Below are 15,854 nucleotides of genomic sequence, written 5' to 3'. Positions count from 1 at the left end.
TCCAGAGGGGGGCCCTAGTTCTGAGATTAATCAACAACAAATAGATAATATGTGTTTCAACGGCCTTACTGTTTGCGGAACAAATTTGCGGAAGAGGATAGCAATATGTTGGAATGGGATATCACAAAAGACAAAATTTCTGAAGCAGTTATGAGAATGAAGTCTGGGAGGACAGCTGGACCGGACGGAAAGCCTATAGACTGATATAAAATATTTATTTCAAAAATAAAGACTCCTCTTCTGGAAATGTTCTTGGAATCTTTTAAAAACAGAATACTCCCTCCCACTCTGAGAGTAGCCCCGATCACACTTCTCCCTAAGCCAGGGAAAGCAAATGATAAATGTGAAAATATACACCCAATTAGCCTCTTAAATTCAGATTCAAAGATATTATCTAAAGTACAAGCAAGCCGTCTCGGAAAGCTGCTTCCCAAAATTATTAAAGAAGATCAAAAGGTATTTATGATTGGACGCCAGGGTTTTCATAATGGGACCCTGAATGCCAAAATAATAACGAATACTATTATATCATGACCAATTAAGGTTACGAGGGGTTGTAGACAAGGTTGCCATCTATCGCCGCTTTTGTTTTTGATAGCAATAAAACCCTTTGCTATCGCAGTCAGGGTACATGGATCAATTTCAGATATATAAGTGGGGAATAACGAACACCGAACAGCCTTGGATGCTGATGATGATTATCCTCTTTCTCAAGAATTTGAAGACTCCGATCCCAACGATCTTAGATGTCATACTAAAATTCTGCAATATTTCTGGGTATAAAATAAATAATTAAAAAAAAAACCTCATTATTGCTCTTAAATCTTAAAGAAAGATTTGATCCACCTGAAGGTGCTGGCCACTTTCAATTAGCGACGAAATTTACTTATTTGGGCATTCAAATTGTCCCTTTGTTACGTGATATTGTAACCACAAACTATACCCCAGTAATGACATATACAGTGGGTATGGAAAGTATTCAGACCCCCTTAAATTATTCACTATTTATTATATTGCAGCCATTTGCTAAACTCATTTAACTTCTCCCCCACCCCCTCATTAATGTAGACACAGCATCCCATATTGACAGAAAAAAATTGAATTGTTGACATTTTTGCAGATTTATTAAAAAAGAAAAACAAATATCACACAGCCATAAGTATTCAGACCCTTTGCTGTGACACTCATATATTTAACTCGGGTGCTGTCCATTTCTTCTGATCATCCTTGAGATGGTTCTATACCTTCATTGGATTCCAGCTGTGTTTGATGATACTGATTGGACTTGACTGCGATTGGCTGGAGACCAGTTCAGGGTGTACCCCGCCTCCCGCCCGAAGATAGCTGGGATAGGCTCCAGCACGCCCGCGACCCTAGTGAGGATAAGCAGTAAAGGAAATGGATGGATGATTGGACTTAATTAGGAAAACCACACAATCGGGGGAGAAGAGCCTTGTTGAGAGAGATAAAGAAGAACCCAAAGATCAGTGTGGCTGAGCTCCAGAGAGGCAGTTGGGAGATGGGATTAAGTTCTAGAAAGTCAACCATCACTGGAGCCCTCCACCAAGTCGGGGCTTTATGGCAGAGTGGCCCGACGGAAGCCTCTCCTCAGTGCAAGACACATGAAAGCCCGCATGGAGTTTGATTTAAAAAAAAAAAAAACACCTGAAGGAATCCAAGATGGTGAGAAATAAGATTATCTGGTCTGATGAGACCAAGATATAACTTTTTGGCCTTAATTCTAAGTGGTATGTGTGCAGAACACCAGGCCTGCTCATCACCTGTCCAATACAGTCCCAACAGTGAAGCATGGTGGTGGCAGCATCATCCTGTGGGGGTGTTTTTCAGCTGCAGGGACAGGACGATTGGTTGCAATCGAAGGAAAGATGAATGTGGCCAAGTACAGGGATATCCTGGACTAAAACATTCTCCAGAGTGCTCAGGACCTCAGACTGGGCCTAAGGTTCACCTTCCAACAAGACAATGACCCTAAGCACACAGCTAAAATAACGAAGGAGTGGCTTGAAGGAGTCCTGTGTTCTTCCATCACAGTCTGGTTTGGTGCTGCTACAAAAAAAGGACAAACTCCGACTGCAACGGACAATCAAAACTACTGAAAGGATTGTCGGTACCCTACCCACCCTTGAGGATTTGCACGCTGGCAGAACTAAGACAAGAGAGTGCAAAATCCTCTCTGACCCTCCACATCCCAGTCACCAGCTCTTCCAGCTCCTTCCCTCAGGTAGGCGCTACCGATCAATGCAAACTAGAACTAGCAGACATTCCAACAGCTTATTCCCTCTTGCGATCAACTTCTGAAAAACACCTAACCTACAATTCTATTGCAACATGCTGGAAATTTTTTTGACTTGAGTTCGTTGTCACATTTCTGTGGGGCCAATTATATATTACTTGTGCACTCACTGCAGTAGTATCGCCACGCTGCACTATTTGCATATCTGTTGTTGACCGATACTGGCCACTCATGCCAGAGTAGCATCTGCTCCATTTACACACTGATTGAGAAGTATCTGCAACATTTGCACAACCAACATTGTCGCAGATTATCGGGCTACTCGTCACTTTAAACTGCATACACTCCTTGAAGTCTCGGCGCCCTTTGCACAATGGTCATAGCACCGGACTATTGCAATATTAGTCATTCGAACTGCTCTAAGTGCGAGAGGACTCTGCATCTTTTGCACAATTGTCAAAAAAAGAAATTTATTTTTACCGGCTTTACCAGATAACTATTAACCCTTTATTGTTCAGTGACTGTTTTTTTTTTGTCAATGTCTTTATGTCTCAAAAGTGTTCTCTGTCAATTGACTGTCTGTTTTGTCGTACTAGAGCGGCTCCAACTACCGGAGACAAATTCCTTGTATGTTTTTTGGACATACTTGGCAAATAAAGATGATTCTGATTCCGACAGAGAAAGGGATAGAGATGGGAAGGATGTTCAGCAGGTTAGGGTGATTAAGGATCTAGATGGAAATGTGTTGACTGGTGTCAGCAGTGTGCTGAAAGAATACTTTGAGGAGTTGATGAATGAGGAAAATGATAAAGGAAGAGTAGAGGAGCAAAGTGTGGTGGACCAGGAAGTGGCAATGATTAGTAAGGGGAAGTTAGAAAGACAAAGAGGATGAAAAATGGAAAGGCAGTTGGTCCTGATGACATTCCTCTGGAGGTATGGAAGCATGTAGGAGACGTGGCTGTGGAGTTCTTGACCAGCTTGTTCAACAGTATTCTAGCGGGTGAAAAGATGCCTTAGAAATTGAGGAAATGTGTGCTGCTGCCTATTTTGAAGAACATGGGTGATGTGCAGAGCTGTGGGAACTATAGAGGAATAAAGTTGAGGAACCACACGAAGTTATGGGAAAGAGTAGAGTCGTGATGAGGTGTGCTGTCGGTGTGACAGGAGTTTAAGGTGGAGGTGGGACTCCGTCAGGGATCAGCCCTGAGCCATTTCCTGTTTGCAGTGGTGATGGATAGGCTTACAGATGAGGTTAGACTGGAATCGCCGTGGACCATGATGTTTGCAGTTGACATTGTGATCTGCAGTGAAAGCAGGGAGCAGGTAGAGGAACAATTAGAAAGATGGAGGCATGCACTGGAAAGGAGAGGAATGAAGATTAGCTGAAGAAAGACAATATATGTGCACGAATGAGAGGGGTGGATGGGGAAGAGTGAGGCTACTGGGAGTAGAGAGAGCAAGGGGTGGAGGACTTTAAATACTTGGGGTCAACGGTCCAGAGCAATGGTGTGTGGTAAGGAAGTGAAGAAACTGGTCCAAGCAGGTTGGAACGGGAAGGTATCAGGTGTGTTATGTGACAGAAGAGTCTGCTAGGATGAAGGGCAAAGTGTATAAAACAGTGGTGAGGCCACCCATGATGTACGGATTAGACGGACAGTGTCACTGAAGAGACAACAGGAAGCAGAGCTGGCGGTGGTGGAAATGAAGATATTGTGGTTCGCTCTAGGAGTGACCAGGTTGGATAAAATTAGAAATGAGCTCATCAGTAGGACAGCCAAGGTTGCATGTTTTGGAGACAAAGTTAGAGAGAGCAGACTTCGATGGTTTGGACACATCCAGAGGAGAGAGAGAGAGAGAGAGAGTATATTGGTAGAAGGGTAATGAGGATGGAGCTGCCAGGCAAGAGAGCTAGAGGAAGACCAAAGAAAAGGTTGATGGATGTCGTGAGGGAAGAGATGAGGGTAGTTGGTATTAGAGAGGAGGATGCAGGAGATAGATAGGCTTACATGGAGAAGTAACTGGACCCTAACTGGACAAGCCGAAAGGAAAAGAAGAAGAAGATCACCGAGTTTGGCTCTCTTTGAAAAGAAGGTGTGAGTTCAGCTGCGCAGTCCCTCAGAACACGAACAGCTTTGGTATCTGGGCCTGGGGCTTTTCGTGTGTTGATCCTGTCGAGAGATATTTTCACGCTGTCCCGGGTCAGTGTCAGCACTTGGTCACCAGGAGGAGGTGGAGTCTTGTGTGTAGGGGTGCTGTTGTGTGCCTCAAAGCGAGCAAAGAAGTCATTCATCTCATTTAGCAGGGAGGTAGAGCTGTCGCAGGTCTGTGGTGAGGGTTTATAGTCCGTAATGGTCTGAATACCACGCCACAGACTCCTGGTGTCACTGCTGTCACTGAAGCGGTGGGCGATCTTCCTGGAGTACTCCCTCTTGGCCTCCCTGATGCCACGAGACAAAATGGCCCTGGCTGTCCTCAGGCCCTCCTCATCCCCAGATCTAAAAGCCTCGTTGTGGACCTTTAGTAGTCTGTAGACCTCCCCTGACAGCCATGGCTTCTGATTAGCTCGGACAGTGATGGACTGAGTAGTGGTGACATCATCCATGCACTTGCTGATATAGGCAGTAACATTCTCTGTGTACTCCTGAAGGTCTGTGATGGGAGTTGTAGGTGGCAGCCTGTTTGAACATGATCCAGACTGTGGTGGCAAAACAGTCTTGAAGTGCCTCAAGGGACCCTTCTGGCCACATTTGTACCCGTTTCCTAACTGGTTGGGAGAATTTAACCAGTGGTCTGTAAGCTTGCATTAGCATAACAGTGAGATGGTCTGAGGCACCGGGGTGGGGGAGGGGAAGGGCCTTGTTGGCCCCTCTCATGGGTGTAAAAACATTGTCCAGAGTGTTATTTCCCCCTGTTGGGATGTCAATGTTTGAGTAGAGTTGAGGAAACACAGCCTTGGGGTCAGTATTGTTAAAGTCCCCAGCTAGGATGAGGAAAGCATCTGGGTGGGCCGTCAGCTGTTCACTGATATGATGGTGTAGCTCATTTAGCGCCTCACTCCTGTTATTACTGGAGTTTGGAGGAATATAGACTGCCACAAGCAGTATGGCAGTGAATTCCCTCAGTAAATAAAACGGCCAAAAACTCCAGTCGCGGTGAGCAGTGTTGACTGACGAAGATACCAGGCGTCATTGATGTAAACATACAGCCCGTCGCCACGAGTCTTACCTCCCGTGAGAGTTCTGTCCGCTTGGTTGCATCCTAGCCGGTCGAGCTGAATAGCGCTTTCTAGAACACTGGTGTTTAGCCATGTTTCCACAAACACAAAAACACACCACTCTCCCACAGTCTTACGGGTAGAGCAGAGTAGTCGAATGTAATCCAGCTTGTTGTCCAGAGAGCGTACATTGTCTAAAATGATGGAGGGAATAGCCGTGTGGTTTAGCCGCTAGCCTAGCTCAGGTATCTCTGCGCTTTCCCCGTTTCTGCCTCTTCCTTCGCCGTTCATGGCGCCTCTACTCTGGGCACGACGCAGGAGTGGGGGTCGCAACTGTTGTAGGCACCCGGAGCAGACCGCAGTTCCGTAGCTCCTCAGTGAAAGTTTAACTCTGTAAAACTCCTTACAACTGTATCTTGGAATATGTAGACATGACAAAGACAGACTAAAACACTTGAACGTATAAGACGAGAAACACAAAAACACCGTTTGTTTGGGACAGAGAGCATCCGCTGCGTATGCACGCACCGCCATCATTTCTGTACACTAGTGTCTTCTTTCTTCTTCAGAACATTCCAGCTGGCTGTACTGGCCATGTATGGCCAGTGTTGGTGGAATGGCTGACTATCTTCCAGAATTATGTTATTTTTAAACCAGTTTGGAAAACAATGAAACTTTACTCTTTAAAAGTATATGTTGGCTATTCCAAAGAAAACATTTATGGGGGAAAGGTTATGCTTATAAAATATATTTCATTATTTAATTAATTTAAAATATATATCACATTGAAGTTTTCAGTATTAATTACTTGTAAAAGGAAATGACCTGCTTATCACAGAGTGTGGAAAATAAATGCTTCAGTGTTGTGACCCCAGCATAGTGTTCAGAGCCATGTGCCAACCATAAATCGTTCCCCCACTGAGCTCTTCATAGCCATTTGTCATTGGTCGAGTGTGACTCTTGAATAAAACAAAAATCAATTCTGTGCTGTTTGGCAAACAAACAAAAAAAAAGCTTTATGCCTCACAATATTTCTTAACCTCCTGGCATTGAGAGTAATAGACAAAGACGTAATAATAACAATAAGAAAATGAATAAGTATTTGATTTATGTAGTAAAGTGCAAAAGAAATAGACCTGTTGTCAGGGGCTGGACCATTATAATATCTATAAGTAGTAATAATAGTAATAGTACAAGTCTAAATAAGCATAATTTGTTCATAGAAGCTTAAGCAGTCAATCAGCTCTTATTAGAATAGTGTGCAAAAAATACTGAGCTGAAGGAATTTAAAGGTAAATTGTTGCCCTTTTTACTAATACTTAGAACACGAATAGCAATGAAGTGCTTAACACAGCAGTAAACATTACAAAATCAACAGGTATAGGATTTTGAAAAATAAGGCCTTTCGCGATAATTGACAAACACTGTCAAAGATTATGTATCAAATTAACATAAAATGATTGACTTTGTCACCAAAAATTTACATTTGAATCGCAAAGGTTGTGCTTTAGGTTTAAATAAAAGCACCTTCTTAAAAAAATTGTGAAAAGTTTTCTAACAAAGGGAAATATTTTTTAAGTAGCAAGAACCAGTTCAGTCACGTTGACAAAGGCTCACCCGCCGATGAAATTAGCAGTCTTTCCTTGCTCACGTGCCTTCACCACCAGTGGCCAGAGCTGCCTTCTTCTCTCTCTGATAGATGGAGACAAATCCTCTGCAAACCACATGTTGTTGCTTTGGAGGAAGCTGGACTTTTTCGCAGGCTTACAAAACTCCATCTCGGTTGAGTCACGATGTCAACTGGAGAATAATCCCTCGAGGTCTGGATTCATCATTCTTCAGTTGGCCCAGACGCTGCAGTGTCGATGACATTAAATTTTTATTTGATTTCGAGTAGGACCACCTGGCAGATCATAATCAACTCTTCTCTAACATTTTGGTTTTTCTTTTCAGGCACTCTGTAAAGTCGCAGGTTCCATCTCTGTGAATAGTTCTCGAGCTCAGCCAACCCCTGCTCCATCATGGCCGCTTTCTTCTCTGCTATCTGCATACGTCCCTCGACGTGTATTACAACCCCAATTCCAATGACGTTGGGACGTTGTTAAACATAAATAAAAACAGAATACAATGCTTTGGAAATCACGTTCAACCTATATTTAATTGAAGACAAGATATTTAATATTCAAACTGATAAACTTTATTGTTTTTAGAAAATAATCATTCACTTAGAATTTTATGGCTGCAACACGTTCCAAAAAACCTGGGAAAGGGTCATTTTTCCACTGTGTTACATCATCTATTCTTTTAACAACATTCAATAAACGTTTGGGAACTGAGGACACTAATTGTTGAAGCTTTGTAGGTGAAATTCTTTCCCATTCTCGCTTGATGTACAGCTTCAGCTGTTCAACAGTCCGGGGTCTCCGTTGTCGTATTTTACGCTTCATAATGCGCCACACATTTTCAATGGGAGACAGGTCTGGACTGCAGGCAGGGCAGTCTAGTACCCGCACTCTTTTACTACGAAGCCACACTGTTGTAACACATGCAGAATGCGGTTTGGCATTGTCTTTCTGAAATAAGCAAGGGCGTCCATGAAAAAGACGTTGCTTGGATGGCAGCATATGTTTCTCCAAAACCTGTATGTACCTTTCAGCATTAATGGTGACTTCACAGATGTGTAAGTTATCCATGCCATTGGGACTAACACAGCCCCATACCATCACAGATGCTGGCTTTTGAACTTTGCGTCCATAACAGTCCAGATGGTTCTTTTCCTCTTTGGCCCGGAGGATACGACCTCCACAATTTCCAAAAACAATTTGAAATGTGGACTCGTCGGACCACAGGACACTTTTCCACTTTGCATCAGTCCATCTTAGATGAGCTTGGGCCCAGACGGTCAGGCGTTTCTGGGTGTTGTTAATAAAATGATTTTGCTTTGCATAGTAGAGTTTCAAGTTGCACTTACGGATGTCGCGCCGAACTGTATTTACTGACATTGGTTTTCTGAAGTGTTCCTGAGCCCATGTGGTGATATCCTTTACACATTGATGTTGTTTTTTAATGCAGCGCCGCCTGAGGGATTGAAGGTCACGGGCATTCAATGTTGGTTTTCGGCCTTGCCGCTTACATGCAGCGATTTCTCCAGATTCTCTGAACCTTTTGATGATATTATGAACAGTATATGATGAAATCCCTAAATTCCTTGCAATTGTACGTTGAGGAACATTGTCCTTAAACTGTTCGACTATTTTCTCACACACTTGTTCACAAAGAGGTGAACCTCGCCCCATCTTTGCTTGTGAATGACTGAGCAAGTCAGGGAAGCTCCTTTTATACCCAATCATGGCACCCACCTGTTCCCAATTAGCCTGTTCACCTGTGGGATGTTCCAAACAGGTGTTTGATGAGCATTCCTCAACTTTCTCAGTCTTTTTTGCCGCCTGTCCCAGCTTTTTGGAACATGTTGCAGCCACAAATTTCTGATTTAATGATTATTTACTAAAAGCAATCAAGTTTATCAGTTTGAACATTAAATATCTTGTCTTTGTAGTGTATTAAATTAAATATAGGTTGAACATGATTTGCAAATCACGTGTACCGCCTTCTGCCCGATGATGGCTGGGATAGGCTCCAGCACGCCCGCGACCCTAGTGAGGAGAAGCGGGTCAGAAAATGGATGGATGGATGTATTCTGTTTTTATTTATGTTTAACGCAACGTCCCAACTTCATTGGAATTAGGGTTGTACTTTCCCTTTTATATCTTGAATTTTGGCGCAGGGAAAGTCAACCGTTTTCTTGAAGGCCTCTTTTTTCAATGTGTTGTTAGCTATCAGGTTGTCAATATGTGTCTCCAGACCATCAATTCTGGTGCTAAACTTTACTCATTTAGAATTTGTTGCACAATGCTCATGTTAGCTCAGACTGTTGTGCAAGGCTGCTTACTTTTCTTTGGCGCTGGTGGCTTCGACGTTGAACAAGGCAATGGAGGAAAGTCTCCTTCCACAACAGCTAAGATAGGCTGTTTCGGCATACAGTAGTCATGCACAATGTCCATGAGCACATTCTCAAGTGTAGACTTCGACTCCTTGCTGCTAACATGGCATGTTGTTAGCATAACCTGCTTTCGCAATTGACGGCAACATATAAAAAGCGGAAAAAGACGGGATAAACTCACTGTGTGCCGAATCTTCAAAGCATGTATCGGGTAATGGAAGGGGCGTTTCCGCAAAGCGCGTATCGAGGCTTGTTTCATTTAGGGGACGAACCGGAAAGATGAAGTCCGAACCCTCGCTGAACCACGTGAATGAATCGGGAAGTGCTTCAGATTTTGCCACGAGGTTTGACAGCAATATAAACCCTTCATGCGGGCTCCATTCAAATGTTATATTCACACATTTTCTATACCACTTATCCACACTAGGGTCGCCGGCGTGCTGGAGGGAGCGAGTGGAATGGATTACAGCTTACGTGGTACCAGGCGTCAATCAGGCAGGACCGTGCAGGATAAATAACTATCATTACTTCAGATGTATTAATATTTTTGTTTCTCAAGAACTGTATTTTTTTTCAAAATTTCTTATCTTATTCAAAGGTGTTTATTGTGTTCCAAGAAAGTAGGGTACAATAAACAACAACTTACAGGGAGAGGAAAAATTACTGTACCCCAATTTATATAATCCTACTCTTTAATGACTCACTTGAAAAAAAAGAAGAAAAAAAGTTGCTAAACTGTTATTTCTGTATAAATTAAACACATTATCCCATTTTATACGCCATTGTCCAAGTCACACAAGCAAATGCTGTGCCTTACTGCCTTCTTCCTGGTTCCACAAGCACTTTCATAGTCCTCTGTCTGCTTAAATTGACAGAAAACATTATACAATTTGACATATCATGACACCACCATTGTGGAAAGATTTTCGCACATAGAATACATTCAAAAATAATTTATTACACACTTTATTTTTGTAATACAATGTCATTGACAAGAGCCAAAACAGACACAAAAATGCAATACATCACAAGATTATGTAGTTAAACTACAGCTGCCTGTGATTATACACATGGCCAGCAGGTAGTTTTGTGTGGCCATGAAGCGTCAAGAAATGAAACAGTACTCGAACCAACTGGCTGAAGTGTTGCGATGCCTCATGAAGCTTAAACTCACCATCATTACGTGCTACACTTATTTTATATGATATGGACTGAGGTGAGCAGCTCCTGAAAATGCAAAAGCTCACGTCGCCATCTTGGATCGACCCCACTTCCGAGTAGTGTTGTTTCGTTCGCGAACGTTTCGTTCAGACGAACGAATCTTTTTAGTGAACGAATTGAACTGAAACGGTTTATGAAATGATTCGTTGTTTTAGCTAGGCCACCGCCCACCGCCGTGAGGCTAGCGAGTCAGCGTTGAGCGGAAACGGAACTGCTGAAGCGTTCTGTCACTCACTTCTGAATCTTCGGCGAATGACCAATGAGCTGCCAGCGTCCAGGCGGCGCCGTGCAGGCGGGGGTGAGACTCAAGTGAACTGAGTGATTCTTTCAGTGAATTGGTGTACTGAAGAACAAGAGTGATTCGTTCGTTGAACTTCGTTCGCGATCCGTTAAGGAGCAATGTACTAGTAATTATTATTATTTTTTTAAATCTCCCCGCCTTTCCCATATTACAATACGTGACAACAACAACGCATAGTCCTTCGGTGAATGTGAACATCAGGGATGGCTCATTGAGGAAGCACTTGAATGCCATCCATCCATTTTCTGTACTGCTTATCCTCACTAGGATCGCGGGCGTGCTGGAGCCTATCCCAGCTATCTTCGGGCGAGAGGCGAGGTACACCCTGAACTGGTCGGCAGCCAATTTTGTGAAAGAAAAAAAAATTAACGATTCAGTTAACGAATCTTTTGAACAAATCTTTTTAAACAACTGATTTAACACCACTTCCTAGTTCAAATGGAACGCACATTTGAACGCACACTTACTGCCGGGTTTTCGGCGTTCTGCTTTTTATGTCGTGTCTTTGCTTATATTAGGTTTTAAAAGTAACTTGCTCATTTTTTAAGGAGTAGAAAGTACAGATAAAAGTAAAAGTAAAAAGTCGCCAGAAAAATACTCACGTACAAATAACTGAAATAGCTACTTAAGTACAGCAACGAATTACAAATACTTTGTTACTTCCCCCCTCTGCAACATGGTATGTTTTCCACATGCTGTATGTGCACATATAATGCAAGACATTTTTCATGATATACATTTCATGTTTTGTTTTCAGTTTGTGGAAAGAAGAAATACAAGCTTAATTCCAAAATAATGATCTATGCTTTTCATCCACTTTTTTTTCTTTTTCTTTTGGAGGAAACAAAGGGTCCTGTTGATGCATTCATTTAAAATTAAGAAAAGTCAATGTAATTAGTCATATTACCATGAGAAAGTAATTTAAATAGTTAACATTACAATTACATTTTCATCAGGGTAACTTACTGTAACCAAGTACATTTCCAAAGTAATCTTCTTAGCACTGTATATACTGTACATGTAATTTCACAAAAAGCAAATCTTTGCGTCAGTGAACGAGACTCTTCAGCAAAGATTCACTTAGAAGCCTGTCGGGCTTATGCTCCTCTTGCCCGATGCAAAGTCAACGAGAGCAAGAAGGCGAAAGGTCTTTTAATGCAAATACTCATGTTTAATAACAGTATTAAAGGTTGATACGACAGACTAAATTGTGACGCATCAACACATTGGTCATTGAGCAATGTAATGTGTAGGGGATTATGTGTGTGTAATAATGTGTAGGTGATTGAACATCTTGCGAATAAAAGGAAAAATAAATAATTCTTATGCTTAAAATGCTGTCTTTGACTTCCAGAAATGTGGGCTTCCTGTGGAATGTCAATTCTTCTGCCTCCCCAGTTTAGAGGATGAGGCCATCCGGGATGTTAGTTAATTTTTAAATTTTCGTTTATTTTTAAATGGATTTTCATATAATTTGATCAATAACGGTAAAGACATGGCCCACTGAATTTCCTTTTGAAAATCAATACATTTTACTGATATGAGTATTTGAATTACTGGCAGTTGTTAGCCGTCAAAAGGGCATAATTGTTTCTAAGAAAAAAATATTCAAGAGTAAGTTTCCAAACTTCTAATGCCCAAATGTACTTACCATTAGGTGTTCGAAACAAAATTTCATTATTTGCAACCTGTTTTCTGAAGCTGCTAATTCAATTTTTTTGGGATATATGAGTCATTCCACAGATGTGGTGAAATGTTACGAGCATTAACGGCAAAATACATTAAAAGGCATCAAATATTAACACACAACAGTATCTTCAGTAATCAGGTATCATCATGTAGATATAAAATAATACTGTATCAAGAATTTTCCACCTCCAATTATTTTGCAATAAACCATGTCAAACGCATTTTTGTGATTCTTGACCAGCGCCAAAGTGTGACATTTTAGCAGTCATCAACAGAAATAGGCACAGTGTGAAAAATATCGGCAAAATCATGCAACCACTTCGCCAATATCTGCTAAAAGGGTGCGCCTACCACTCAACAGAAGTTAATGACATTCTACGGTGAGATTTCTTAGAGGCACTTATTAGAAATAGGCATCGTGCTCGTAACTTTGTCGGTCAAAACACGTTACAAGCAAGCGGCACTAAATTTCATAACTGTAAACAAACAACGACCATTTTACGACGGCTATTTGGAATTGATCCAATAATCTCCAAAAATAATCATAGAAGGATCAATCAATTGCTTCAGAAGGAGTAGGAGACAATATTGACTTACATTTTTAAGTGTCTGTCATATTTTCGTTCGAGCAACTTGGACAAAATAACAAAAACGGTTGACTATTTTGCGACATCGATTACCCAGAACCATTTTCGGCTTACATATGACCAGCATACGGCAGCATTTGAGCTTGATGGGAACATCGAGGGGCCGATAGAACCTAGTAAGTGTCCATCCATCCATTTTCTGAGCCGCTTCTCCTCACTAGGGTCGCGGGCGTGCTGGAGCCTATCCCAGCTGTCATCGGGTAGGAGGCGGGGTACACCCTGAACTGGTTGCCAGCCAGAAACAAACAACCATTCGCACTCACAGCCATGCCTACGGGCAATTTAGAGTCTCCAATTAATGCATGTTTTTGGGATGTGGGAGGAAACCGGAGTGCCCGTAGAAAACCCACGCAGGCACGGGGAGAACATGCGAACTCCACACAGGCGGGGCCGGGGATTGAACCCGGTTCCTCAGAACTGTGAGGCTGACGCTCTAACCAGTCGGCCACTGTGCCGCCCCCTAGTAAGTGTTTTCAATAAAATTATGTCAAAATGTTACAAGCTTCGATCTCAAACGGTCAAGTTACTAGCAATGATGAAAAGTGAGTTTGTATATAATTAGATGGTTTCATGTTTGATTCGTTGAAGGAGAAATGATTGGTGAATTTCGACCGTTTTCTATTGCTAGCGAACAGGCTGTTTTCCATGTCCCCTGACTGCACTGCTGACTCGCTGGTAATTTTGATGAGTCACAGCAGTGTTGAGGATGTGGTCATGATTACGCGAATACTTTAATCCTTATTATTAAACTTGGATTCGGTTCCGATTGTATAGGCCTCTTGTCAAACGTTTTTAACTGTCTTTGATCAAAACATGATTCACTTTGTTGATAAAAATGTCGATGTGTGGTGCAGTGTGGATTGTTACTGGTGCTTCTAACATGACATGGGCACTGGCAAAGACCGCTGGTGTCAAAATTACGCACAGGTCTAAATGGCTGTATTATCGTTTACTAACACTGACTTCTGTAGCGACATTATGTTCAGAACTACGTGTTAACGTTTTGAAATCATAGTATTGTTCAGTCAAGGATTGGTATTTGGAATACATGTTGAAACTCTGGAATGCCATGGTGTGTGTAACTGGAAATGTGTTTGACTGGCAGAAAGCCCAGTAAAAGTTACGTACATGCTGTTCTTCATAAACAATTTTGTGTGTACTTCCAACTGACAAAGCATAACACTGAAAAGGTACATCTAGGGTTTTTGCAGTAAAAAATGGCAATAGTTAAACCTGAATAAAAATATAAACAACCTTAATGTTGACTTTACATTGTTGACTTTACATTGTTTATCATGTACAAACAATTAGATAAACATAGTTGGTCAAATGATTGAATTGGAAGTTAAAAATGGCAAGTGATGGAACATGTCAAGCTTCAAGTTGATGGTCTAACTGTGGAGGGTATCATACCAAGTAAGGAAACTGATATTGAAAATATCACTAGTCCTATTAGGTTCTGATATCCACTGAATTCATTCACTTATACCTGTTAGTATTCAGGTCCTTCATTTTCCATGTTGTATTTTTTAGTCAATGTTACATCTATATTTGCCCTAAGTAAATTTTTTACTCGATACTTTGCGGTGCATTAACAAGTTGGACATAAATTGGTTTGTGAACCTACTCTAACCCTAGTATTTGTGTGAAAAATTCCCCAGGTTTTGATACAATAAACAGCTTTCCATGTTCATATCTAGACTCAGTGTTACAAGCGACCACTGGTCAAATAATGGTCATATTACGTAAACTATGTATGTTTTTATCCCATGAAACCCTAAATGTAACTGGTATACTTCAAATAAATTTTACTAACATATTTTCAACAAAATAATTCAAGTTCTTAAATTTTTCTTACATGTCACAAATTGTGTATCACCTCAGTGGAATGACCCATATAGGATTTTTCTCTTATTGCTTAATATGCATTTTCCATGAAAACTAACACAAATTCATCTTAGTATCTTGACAGCTCCTTTTTTTGGGGGGTTCTTTTACAAACGATCCTTCTTTGTCACTCCAGCTGTCTTCACCACTAATGCCACTGGAAAGAGCCTCATTATGTTGTTGCATTACACCAGAGGGATCTGTGATCTGAAGTGCCAATCTCCGGTCCACCAACATCGGAGCACCTCAGGGGCGCGTGCTGTCACCATTTCTCTACTCACTATACACCAATGACTGCATTTCCACCAATAAGTCCATCAAGTTTATTAAATTTGCAGATGATACCACCTTGGTCGGCCTTATCAACGGCAACGACGAGTCTGCTTATAGGCAGGAAGTGTCTCATCTGGGTGTGTGGTGTGCCAAAAATAATCTGGAACTCAACTCCAAAAAGACAGTGGAAATGCTTATAGACGTCCGCCGGGCCTCCTCCTCTCTACTACCTCTCACCACTAATAGGTCTGTTGTCAAGGTTGTGGAGTCATTCAAATTCCTAGGCACCACAATAGCATGTAACCTCAAATGGGAGGAGAATACCTCCTCCATCATCAAGAGGGCTCACAGTGGAATGTTTTTCCTTC

General features: G+C 41.7%; 1 long non-coding RNA gene across 1 annotated transcript; it reads right to left on the bottom strand.

Annotated features, from left to right (window-relative positions):
• Positions 1 to 6,614: 6,614 nt before the first annotated feature.
• On the bottom strand, positions 6,615 to 9,772 carry LOC133477469 (uncharacterized). The gene is made up of 3 exons (XR_009788376.1): positions 9,650 to 9,772; positions 9,418 to 9,563; positions 6,615 to 7,322 (listed from the first exon to the last, which is right to left on the bottom strand). It is a non-coding gene; the product is annotated as an uncharacterized LOC133477469 (long non-coding RNA).
• Positions 9,773 to 15,854: the final 6,082 nt, after the last annotated feature.

Source organism: Phyllopteryx taeniolatus, chromosome 4 (assembly GCF_024500385.1).
Source record: "Phyllopteryx taeniolatus isolate TA_2022b chromosome 4, UOR_Ptae_1.2, whole genome shotgun sequence".
In the NCBI taxonomy this organism is placed as follows: Eukaryota; Metazoa; Chordata; class Actinopteri; order Syngnathiformes; family Syngnathidae; genus Phyllopteryx; species Phyllopteryx taeniolatus.
This window is presented reverse-complemented; position numbering and strand designations above follow the sequence as displayed.